The 12,573-nt window shown below is 43.5% G+C and overlaps 1 protein-coding gene across 3 annotated transcripts in view; it reads right to left on the bottom strand.

The window, feature by feature from the left end:
- Positions 1-12,573, bottom strand: part of LOC309534067 — a 75,377-nt gene that overhangs the window by 61,610 nt on the left and 1,194 nt on the right. The gene's annotated exons all lie outside the window — the stretch shown is intronic.

Raw genomic sequence — 12,573 nt, forward strand, 5'->3', positions numbered from 1 at the left:
AGAGCGCTTCTCCCCGCTGCCTGCCCCACCACTCCGGGGACAGCAGGGAGACGCAGCGCGTCTCCCCACTGTCCCCGGACCTGATCTGAAGGTGGGAGACGGGGAGAAGAGCGCTTCTCCCCGCTGCCTGCCCCACAAGCGCCTGGGGGAAAAATAATTTCCCCCCCCAAAAAAACCCCCATGTGTCCTATGGGCCGGTGCGTCCTATGGGGCGAAAAATACGGTACACCACCTTGAGCTCTTTGGAAGGTAAATGTTATGTACTGAAGTTCTCACCCTGGGCCAGCAGGGGGATACTGTAGATAGTTTTCACTCAGGTCCACATATGCAAATAAGGGATTGAAAGTGACGTTCAGTGATTGGATAGTTACAGAAAATGGTTACTGTTGTGTTCTAGTGGAGCTCTATATAAGCAGGCTGGCTGAACCTTTCAGTTCTGTTCTGTTCTGGCCTGTGAATAAACAAGAACTGTTTGAAGAATCGCAGCGTTGTCTGATATGTTCACCCGCAACTTAACAGTAAAGGATAATATAAATGTAATAAACAAGCAATTGTGGTGCAGCATTTTGTGCTAACTGTAGTTTACAGGCCAAAAGAACTTCAGTTTCTGTTCTTGGTGATCTTGCCCGTTCTAGATTTTCCAAACCTATCTGTGCATGAGTCCTGTTGTACAGTCTCATCACTTCTGAAACCCTGCTCAGCTTCTTAACTAAGGCAATTCGTTGTTTTGTTTCTTAAGTTGTCAGAATATCATACCACTCCCAACGCCCATTTAAGCAAGCAGCAGAAAAAGCTCAACAACTTTGGGGAAAACACTAAAAAAAAACCTCAACTTTTTCTGTCCAGATTTTCACTGTTTGAAATATTACAACCCTAATTTTGAGCAACCAGTGTTTGTAACTGCATTTTCCAGATCCCGATCTGACAACAAAGCACAGTTGACAGCAGAGATTAGTGTGTTTGGAATTGGGCAGGGCACCCAATATTTATTCTCACCCTGAGACCACTATAAAGCCTGTCTAGATCCAAGAATCACCCAAAGCCAGAGCCAATCCTGGTATAATGCCAGAGCTGAGAGAAAAAAATGTTATTTTCTATGCCTGACATCCAGCCATCTCTACAAAACTAGCTATTGCTCCCTGATCAAAGTGAATGTTCAGATTAGCAGTTCAGCACCTACTTATCACAAGAGGTTGAGGAAGAATCTCCTTGAAATTACTGAGCATTCACCAAACGAAGCTCCCTCCAATATTTCATTCATAGTTCATTGAATCATAGAATTGTAGAGTTCAAAGGAGCCCAAATGAACTCCCTGCAATGGGGAATGGCAGCTAAATAATCTCTGGCAGTTGACTCCCTCTATCCCATCACCTGAAAAGATCCAACAGCAACCAGCCTAGAACATTCAAGAACCTGTGATTCTTCCCAGTATCTAATACTCAAAGGTGTGCTGAATATGCTTTATTAGCCTTATCAGTAGTCAATGACACTGTCAACATAATGGGTGCTTCCAGGCAACCTGTTTATGGAGCATTCCTTCTGATTTGCTTGTGCAAAGTTTTCAGAAAGGTTGTATTAAGTTAGCTGCTTATGGCACAGTCATTCTGATGGCAGGGAAGGCTTAAGTGATGTCACATCAAAGACTGGCCATCCCACACTCTGCAGGGCACTTTCTGCCTCACTTTCCTTACTGCAAAAGTCCACTTTCCCTTTCTTTTCTTGGAAGCAGGTTTGTAGTCTGAGAGTGCCAGATCCACACTAATATAGCACCCTGAATCTGGGTGTGAATCCCACCCATGAAGCAAGGACTGTCTGGATGTGTGCAATGCTTAAGCATGGCTAAAGCAGTCGGGGAAATTTGCACTCCTAAAGGGAGGGGAGGGGTTTTGCCATCCCGCCGTGTCCTCTTTGAATTCTTAAGCAGTCAGTCAACACTACATCCGATCTGGCTCTATGAGCAAAGTAATAATGACAAAGGACCTGCAGGTCTCCCCTCTCTTTTCTTACTTGATAAAGGCTTGGGATAATCTAGTCAGGCGTAATAAAACCAGAAGGTGTATCACATCTGCTGGAACACAGCCCTGACACACTCACAACACCCCGTTTGCCGCTACTCGCTGCTTGCCTTTCTGACACTAGTGGCAAGCAATTTCCTTGGAGATGTTTGATCATTATTTCTTGCTCCGTTTGGCCGAGCACTTTAGCTGCCAAATGTTTTGACGAAGTGTAGCTGCCGACTAGATCGGCATCATAACTCCACTCATGGAATGACCCTGTTGCAAAAGGTCTTGTGACACCTAACCAAGATTCGCAGTCCATCTGGCTTATGAGCATTGTAGAAATGTGAGTGAAGAGACAGGGATGGATTCACAGCCAGCCCAGTGCTTGAGTTTAGCCGAGTCATTTTCGAGGGGGTATTAAATGCTTGTCTCATTAGACATCTTGTCCAATTTCGACCTTGTTGCCACAATCGGAGTTTGGTAAAGAGATATAGATTGCAGTGGAGTGCAGAAACAAATAGTCTGGGAAGACTGCAGGTTGAAAGAATAAAGGAGGTTTAATACTCCTGGCAAACAAAGCCATTCTGAGCACAAACTTAACTATGGCCATCGTGGAGTGATGAGGTTAATAAAGGGATGGCTCAACACTCACCGGCTGAAGAAGAAGCAGGAGAGAAGTAAAGAGAAAACAATGTGTAAGAAGTTAGGGAAGAATCAGCAAGGGAAGAATAGCTACTCGGCTCATTAGTAAAGAAACGGCAAATTGGATGAACTATATTTGGATGCACTATAAACATGCAACACCAGATGGCACCAGAGAGCAGGAAATTTTAAATGCAGTTTTCCATATACCGTATTTTTCGCTCCATAGGGTGCACCGGACCATAGGGCGCACCTAGTTTTTAGGGGGGGAAATAAAGGGGGGAATTATTTTTTTCCCCAGCTGCGGGGCAGGGGCGGGGGAAGCCTGAGCTTCCCCCAGCCCCCAGAACAGGTCTAGGAGCGGCAGCAAGATTGTGCACAACATTGCTGCCGCTCCCAGCTTGCAGGGCTGGGAGCGGGGGAAGCCCGAGCGTCCCCTGGCCCCATCCCCCAGAACAGGCTGCTATCCACAAGCCTTTGGAGCCTGAAGGTTTGCGGATAGCTGCCTGAAGCCCGGGGAGTGCAGCGGAAGTTGGCGCTGCGCTCCCTGGGCTTCAGGCTGCAGGCTGCTGTCCGCAATCCTCCAGAGCCTGACAGGAACTCCCACCGCACTCCGAAGGCTCGCAGATAGCTGCCTGAAGCCTGTGTTGGGATTCACAGGATACTGGATAAGTCTGCAGGCTTCAACAGGATGATGCAATACTCTGCTGGGTCAGAGTGACTCAGCAGGAGTGTGTTTAGTGTAATTGGCTATCACCTGTTTTAAAAGGAAAGCCTGTTTAACAGGGGGTGTGGTGGTTGTGCTGTAGTGTGGTGGTGCTGTGGTGGAGAGTATTCGTTTGTAAGTACTCTGTATGGACTGTTTCCTTTGTAAATGCCTGTATATAGCTCACATTAAATAAGGACTGCACTGAAAAACCTGGAACTCTTAGTGTTTTGCTGAAAACGCCGCGTGGAATACGCGACAGCCTGGAGAGCGAGAGAGGTCAGTGCGCACCGACCCCTCTTGCTCTCCAGGCTTCAGCGAAAGCCTGCATTCGCTCCATAGGACACACACACATTTCCCCTTCATTTTTGGAGGGGGAAAATGCGTCCTATAGAGTGAAAAATATGGTATATATTTTTTCTTTTATTAAAACAATCTAATTTCTGACTTATTTAAAGCGGGTTTTTCCTGTGTTTAGATCCACCCTAGATGGGGACTTCTGAGCAGCTCCTGAAGCCAGCCAGAGACAACTGCTTTGGGCTGCTGAGACTGCCGCTGCTGCATTTCCTGGGGACATTAGATGAGATCTGGGGATATTCCAGGGATGGAATATGTCCTGGGACTTATTTGCAAATCTGGGGACTGTCCCCGGGAAATGGGGACATCTGGTAACCCTACCCTAGATTGTCTTTTCTATCGGTCCCCTACTGGTTCATGTAACTTACTGCGAGCACTGTTACTGACTATGGCAGACCAACACGGCTACCTATCTGTAACTGCAAGCACTGTTGTTTTACTTCCAACAATCAGAAGGGTTGTAGCTCAGTGACAGAGCACCAGTGTTAAATGCAGAAGGTTCCAGGTTCAATCCCTGTCATCTCCAGGTAAGGTTGGGAGACCCCTGTCTGAATCCCTGGAAAGCCATTGCCAGACAGTCCGTGTGGACAATACTGAGCTAGATGGAGCAATGGTCTGACTCTGTATAAGACAGCTTTCTGTGTGCTCTAGCAAGTGATATCTGTGCACTCACATGCATACGGATGCAGATGTGTATTGCCATTCATATCCAGTCCCTACAGAACTTAATGGATGTGTGTCTTGCAGACATCATGGAGGATGTTGTTATTATCTGACTGATTATCTGTGATTATCTGACTGATTATTTGATTGTTGTTAGCCGCCCTGAGCCCGGCTTCGGCTGGGGAGGGCGGGATATAAATAAAATTTATTATTATTATTATTATTATTATATTATTATTATTATTATCCACACTATTAGTGCATGTGCGCATGTGAACCAATAACTTACAGATACATTCAAAGAAATGTCGGTCTGGGTATCTTTTCTGGAGATGACTGAACTTTGCGGACCTACTTGCAAAGCACATTTCTAGTTTAGAAACACCAATATTGACTTGCTTATTTCTCTTATAAGCAGGAAGCAACAAGGATCAACCTAAATAATAATAATAATAATGATAATAATAATAATAATAATAATAATAATAATAATAATAATAATAATAATTTTATTTATATCCCGCCCTCCCCAGCCGAAGCCGGGCTCAGGGCGGCTAACAACAATCAAATAATCAGTCAGATAATCACAGAGCAGCTAACAACAGTAAAATAATACAACATTCTAAACTCATTTCATTATGAAATCAGTTCAAATCAAATTAATGACAACCATTGGGTTAGAGTTCTGTGAGGATTGCCAAAGAAGGGGGTCAGGCTGTGCCCTGGCCAGGGTCTTGCAGGCCCTGAGGAAAGATGTCAAGTCCTGCAGGGCCCTAGTCTCTTGTGACAGAGTGCTCCATCAGATTGAACCCACAGCCGAAAAAGCCCTGGCTCTGGTTGAGGCCAGCCTAACCCCCCTGTGGCCCGGGACCTCCAAAACGTCTGCATGTGAAACTGCTTTATCAGCTTGAAGCATCAATACTGGAAGTGAAAATAGCAAAATGGATAATGGATGTAATTCACACAGGCTACCTACTCCCACATGACATGGACCATAAACTTCTAAAGTTCATCTAATCAGCCATGCACACTAGTTTATGGTGGGAAAATTCCCCAGGGAATTCCCCAACTATTATGGATAGGCTATTTTGTAGGAACCACTAGAGCTTCTCTGGAAGGGAGTTTACTTAGCTTGAACTATCACATGGTTCCCTTCAATGGTGCCATGCTCATTGCTCAGAGCAGAGCCAAAGTAAACATTTGAGAACATGAGCAGAGCTTTAGTTGAACTGAGTTACTTAATAGCAACTACTAGCCCATCCATGGCTACTGGTCACACATTCAACCCGCACATTCAGATCCTATCGCACTGAATACCAACTGCTGTGACCAAGAACAGCAAAGATCTGCTGCCTTTGTGTCCTGTTTATAGGCTTCCCAGAAACATCTGGTTGGAGAAGATGAAGCATTGATCTGATCCAACACGACTCTTGTGTTCTTCTATCCCTATCTGAAGCTGCTAGCTAGGTACTACAAAAAATAACTAGAGTTGGATAAAGACCTTCAATGCATTGCATATACATTCTTTCATTGATCATTCTAATGCTATAAGGCTGGTCAGTATTATTGGAATGTAAGGGGGGAAGGTAGTGGCACATTCTATCATATGTAGTGGACATGTAAGGTAGTACAAGAATTTTGGGAAATGATATATAATGAATCCAGGGGAAAATGTTTAAAATAACTGTTTGTTTAAAAAAAGAACAAAAAAAACCCCTGAAGCCTTTCTTTTAGGAATTCTAGGTTCCAAAATCCCAATGGAGCAGAAAATATTATTTATGTATGCAACCGCAGCTGTGCGGATGTTATTGGCCCAGAGATGAAAAGAGGACAAAGAATGACAGATTAAGTTGATGGATTATGCTGAAATGGCAAAAATGACTGGAAGAATCAGAAATCAGGAAGACCAAAACTTTAATAAGGAATGGGGAAATTTTATAATTGACCTTAAAAACCATTGTAAACAGTTGAAATCATTAGTAGGATTGGAATAACACTTGTAGTTTAATGGTGGATTTTGGATATAATGAAGATGTAAAAGATTTGGATTATTATAAAAGATGCAGGAGGAAACGATTAATAATAGTACCCACAAAGGAGGAGGCAAGTCCAGGAGATTCTTTGGAATCTTGTTTTTACATTCTATGTTGGATATGTGATTGTAAAATTCTAATTTGAAAAACCAAATAAATAAATTTATAAAAATAGAAAGTGGCCTTTTTTAAAAGCTAACAAGTCCATGACTGTAGTGAAATTTGGACTCCCCAGCTTACACTCTGAGCCATCATTCATTTACAACAGCTCCCTTAACTCTCCCCAATGTAGGCTCCACTGTCACAGTCAGCTGTGGTCTCTGCTTTGCCAGCATCCTCTTATAGCACACCAGACCTGACTCTTTAGCGCAATCCAGCCTTGGCTGCTTCTCTGAGTTAATAAGTCCATTTGGCGTCAGCACCAGCTCCCTCAAGGGGTTTAATAAATTGAAAGCCTCCATGTGAAATGCAAGTCACGCCCATTATGTCAGTGGAATGTACTTCCAAGTGTATTTAGGATTATATCTCCAGCAGTTAAATCAAACATGGGCAGACTTTCTGGAAATAGGTGTAATGCTTCAAACCAACTTTGGAGCCACAATTATCTAAATGGCTTTTAACCAGCAGTCTGCCAAAATTGCATCAACACAGAAGCACTTTCATCAGAGGGGATTATGCGTTGAATGATCTACTTGTCACATGGGGGCTTTTCCGCCAGCAATACAACCCCAAAATAGCCCCCTGCCATTTTCTTGGAGAATTATGTATCGGAAAAGAAATGTCTCCACTTTATCCTAAAGTTTGCAGCTTGGGATGCAGGAGAAATTTGGTTTAGTTTGGATTTTAATGCAAACCTACCAAATGCTAGGACAATATGCAAACTGAAACACAGCTGTCTTGCAAAATTTCGTGCTGCTCCAAATATTATGACACAGTTCTCCAACCAAATAATGCGTACAACAATGTTCATATTGGAGGGGGGAATATAAAAATGCATACATTTGTGAAAGTAGCACGTAAGAATGCCATTATATTATAGGAAATTGCATGCAAAAAAAAAAATGTGTAGCAAGCAAAATGACAAACCAAAATGTGTGCATTGGGAGAAATTTGCACTATGATGCTTACAAGTTTTCATGAGGACTTTAAAAGAAATATTGCAAAGCCATGCAGAAACTGCAAGAAACCAAAAATTGACATATCCATCCCTCCCTGATTACCACACAGTGATATTGCTCATTTTGTAATGCTAGACCAGCCTTCCACCAAGCTACTGGCCTTCAGATGTTTAGGGATACAACTCCCATAATCCTTGACTATTGACCACCCTACCTGAGACTGTAAATCCAAAAGAACTGGAGGGCACAAGGTTGGGAAAGGCTGCAGCGGACATTAGTCTGGGAGGTAGTCCAGTGCTTTCAGCATCAGCCACACATCTCCCAGCATGCCTAGCTTTGGCCTCACTGTTGTGGTGAGGGTTGCTTTTGTGGGTGCCCCTACAATGCTCAAGTCATAGGCAAAGCTTCCACCCACACAATCACAACAGATTGCCTGGTTATGCACCGCAGATTATTTGGATGTTTCATGGCCTCATTTGTAGATCTCTTCCCTCAACCCCAGTGCTCTGTATCTTGCGAATGCTGAGAAGACCACAGCTCTTGGTATCAGGGCTGTAAGCCAAATCACCTGTTCCTCCTCCCTTTATAGTTCACTTAGTTTTAATCAACCACTTTGCGGCACCATATTCCCCAGGCTTCTTATCAATTTTGTTAGACTTTTAGTTAAAGGCCACCTCTCCTATGCAATTGATTTCCCCCCACCGGTCCTTGGCAAGGTTGTTTGGGGTTGATTTTTCACTGTATATATACAGCAAGTGATCGATTGCATTTAAATAAGGCAAAATTAATCTATATCTCTTGGTATGTATATTCATGGACTCCAAAGAGATCTTTCGCAGCTCGATTCATAGACTCTCTTTTTTTCATAAACATTACATTGCAATGTAATTTTGTTCAGGGACTGGAGAAATTGTTTAATAAGACCTTCCAGAAAAGCTCAGTTAGTAGGGAGGTCTTGTAGTGAACTTAAATGGATGCTCACCACTCCAGATTCACATGAAGAAGCCAGTTTACATCTGGTTTACTATGGGTCAATCAGGTATCACTGTTAACATTGATTGGTGCTTTCTGTACATGAATAACATGGAGGCTCAACAGTGGTCGGTCAATGGTAGATATGCTGTCTATGTTCCTCTAATAATATTTGCTTCCATGGATATTGTTTGGCTGTTGACTTTGCTGCTGGTGGAATATATGATTGCAACTGCTTTATATCACTGTTGGCTGTGGCAGAGTGACCACCAAGCAATCCAGGATCTTTGGATCAACATGCCCAGTTACCACTCATTGTTACAAGGAAAGAGCATCTTCCATATTTTTTTTTCCTTTTCAATTTACTATGATGGTAGAACACTGGGAGCAAAATAGAATCAACGGATAAACTGGAGTAACCCTATCTCCCAGCCCCACCAATTAATATTTGTCTTCGCCAACTAAAACGAGTGTACATTTTTCAAGATAAATCATGGCAAATCAGAAGTTAAGGATGCTACATTTACTAAGTGGGTAAGCCATTAATGCAAAAATAAATTTAAAAAAATTAATCACAGACTGTTAGCAAAAAGGTAGCCTTGGCTAACAGGACAGGATCATGAACCAGCATGAAGCAGAAATTCACCAGTTCTCCACCATCCAGCAAAGAAAAAAAGGGGGGACAATTCAGAGACATGAGTACTCTGTAAAATAAATAAATAAAAGTTAAACTGCAACCCTGGTTTAAATTAAGCTGGTTAAAAGCTATCGGCACCCAGTGCTTTTTTTCTAGGGGGACGCAAGGGTACACATACCCCTAAACGTTTTGTGAATCTAAGTTTGGCCTCATTGAAGCGAAGTATTTCAATATGAGTAGGAAAATGAGAGTACCCCTAAATATATTTTTTTGGGGGGAGCACTGTTGGCACCAATAAGATTTAAGTACATATTGGCAGCTGAAAGCTTGATTAATCTACTACAGTGGTACCTTGGGTTAAGTACTTAATTCGTACCGGAGGTCCGTTCTTAACCTGAAACTGTTCTTAACCTGAAGCACCACTTTAGTTAATGGGGCCTCCCACTGCCACCATGTCACCGCCACACGATTTCTGTTCTCATCCTGAAGCAAAGTTCTTAGCCCGAGGTACTGTTTCTGGGTTAGCGGAGTCTGTAACCTGAAGCGCATGTAACCTGAAGCATATGTAACCCAAGGTAACACTGTACTGTATAAACTGGGAAAATCCACCATCCCTGATTTCAGCTAATTAGAAAGCAGATGGGGATCAAGACAGTGTGGGGCATTTGCTTTGGTGGATAAGGGAACTGCAGAATGACAGTTGGAAAGGGGGCACAAAATAGAAAATTTAAATGTTTGCATTACTACACAGATTAGCTGCGGTATTTTTGAATTAGTGCATTTTCTAATCCAATCAGCTGATCTGCACAAATATGTTTTCCATCATACCAATATGATGTTACCCACTTAGAGGTTTTCTAACCATCAAGTGTGTGTGTGTGTGTGTGTGTGTGTGTGTGTGTGTGTGTGTAATAAATAAGATAAATAAATAACAGAGTACAAAACCCAATCTTACTAGTTAATTGGAAAACCATTTAAAATGCATCACCTAAGGCAGCAGCCCAAGAACCAGAACCAGCCCTGCGCAAAGAGGGTTTGGAGTGCTCTGCCAGCAAACACTCTGTTTTAGTGACACTGACTCCAACATGAAATACCATCTCGTGGGGAAGCATTTCTGATTAAAAACCAATTTTAAAGCTCTCATTTTTAATCCGTGGTTAATGAAATCATTGGCCCGCTGCCACAATTAATCAAATAATAGTAATCTACATTAGGGATCGTATTTCAAGTAGCCCTGAGGGAAACTTTGCATCAGCACAAGGATTTCTCTGTGCACAAGGGAATGTTGCGTGGCGAGTTCCTGCCTCCCCCCATGGAAATAAAGACACGAGACACCAGAATTTAAGGTTAATGGGTCAAATTAGGCCACAACTTTATTGATTACAGAAATTGAGGGGTATTGGCTTAGGCATTGGTCCTATCAGCTAACCGGCTTCAGCCCGATTGGTTGAAGACCGGCAAGGGTTAACCACCAGTAGGGGGAGTCCTGCTGATGCACATCAACTAGGAGCTCCCCCGGGGTCACAGATCGGGGGCGTGCCATAGGCCCACACCTCCATAGGCTTAGGACAAGGTGATGCCCCCCCAGAATCCTTTATCGGACTACCCTTCGATTTGGGGAAAGGTGATGGCACTTCCTTCCCCACCCTCCTCATCAGCAAAACAATGCCCCTACCAATGCCCAGGAAGTTGTGACGATTGCTACGAGGTAGGCAAAAAGCCAAATGGCTGGTGCCAATTTGCCAATTGGAAAAAATTCCTACCAGGCCCCTTGACAGTGACCAACCGGAGTCCATAGCAAGGTCGGAGAGCCTAACGGTTCGGCGGGATGGGAAAATCCAATCAGCTGGAGGCGGAGAGGAAAAGAGGGCAGTCCTTGGCCGCACCGGCCCTAAATAGGCTGGGCCATGCCCCGCCCCCCCCCCGTGCCAGCCGGTTGGCTGGCAGGAGGGAATGACACATCCAAGGATTCCCTTAGTATCGCGGGGGCTGTGCCTGAAGCCCGCAACCCCACCTCCTCTCCAGTTCAGAAGAGGCTTTCTCCCCCTTCCTCCCCCTCACATGTCCTCCTACAGCTGCTCTGTGGGAGGGTGCTCCCCACATGTGTGGGGTGGGGAGTGGGGAAAGTCCCATTGTGCAAGCAGAACTTGGTCCATTTCAAACAAGGGTCCATCTGGTGCAGTATTGTCTATATTGACCAGAATCGGCTTCAGACGGAGGTCTGAGGCTTCAGACGGAGGTCTCTTGTAGCCTTACTCTGATATGGTGGAAATTAACATGGCACCTTCCGTATTCAACTCAGATGCTCTCCCTACTAAGACCCTAAGTACCAAAGATTGCTGATGATCTTACAGCTGTTGCACTCTTGTATCTTCACACTGGGAGATGGAGGCACTAATGGTGTTCTTAGGGCCAGATTAGATGTGAGGATCCAGCCATATCCATGTATCTGTTCAGCAGAAAGTGTATCTTTCATTTTTAAACATGTAATGAAACATGCAGGTCCACTGCTCCAAACATTTTTATAGAGATGATAGATAGATGATAGATAGATAGATAGATAGATAGATAGATAGATAGATGATAGATAGATAGATAGATAGATAGATAGATAGCATTGTAACCTACCCACTCCCACCCCAGTTCAGCTCACTTTAGTCAGAGAATCCAACTAAACATTAGGAAGAGCTTACTGACAGCCAGAGTTGTTCTACAGTGGAGTTGGACTACCTTAGAAGGTGGTGGACTCTCAACTGGAGGTCTTTAAACAGAAGACCATCTGTCAGGGATTCTTTAGCTATGGGATTGGACTCCATGATCCTTCCTTGGTGGGGGCAGACTTTGGCAATCTTTGTTAATGCAGCATCCTGTTTGAGGCCAAAATTTGATGCCCCAAAAGGAACTTCTCAATTATAGATCTTCTCAACGTTGCACCCCCTCAGCTCAGTGCCCTATGCAGGGGAAACTGCCTGCACTGCCCTAAATCTGACAAGGGATCCTTGGGATTCCTTCCAACTCTACAATTCTATGATTCAATGAGTACAGTGGTACCTTGGTTTACGAACTTAATCCATTCTGGAAATCCGTTCATAAACCAAAACCGTCCTTAAACTGAGGCGCACTTTCCCTAATGAGACCTCCCACCACCAGTGCCCTTCCACCGTTCAGATTCCGTTCTTAGACCAAGGTAAAGTTCTCAAACCAGGACACTATTTCCTTTATTTTATTTTATTTATTAAAGTTCTTATGTTACATCGGTAAACATTATCATATTACATCACAAGGCTTATTATACTATAATTTTCAACATGTATACAAAATTTATATACTAAAAGAAAATAAAGGGGGGAAAGGGGGAAAAACAAGGACAAAGAACTATTCCAAAATCATATATGTACCAACACTTTGGACTGCCTGTCTATCCCGTTGTATATTCCTTTTTTAC

Source organism: Podarcis vaucheri (assembly GCF_965113315.1).
Source record: "Podarcis vaucheri genome assembly, chromosome: 6".
NCBI classification, from domain to species: domain Eukaryota; kingdom Metazoa; phylum Chordata; class Lepidosauria; order Squamata; family Lacertidae; genus Podarcis; species Podarcis vaucheri.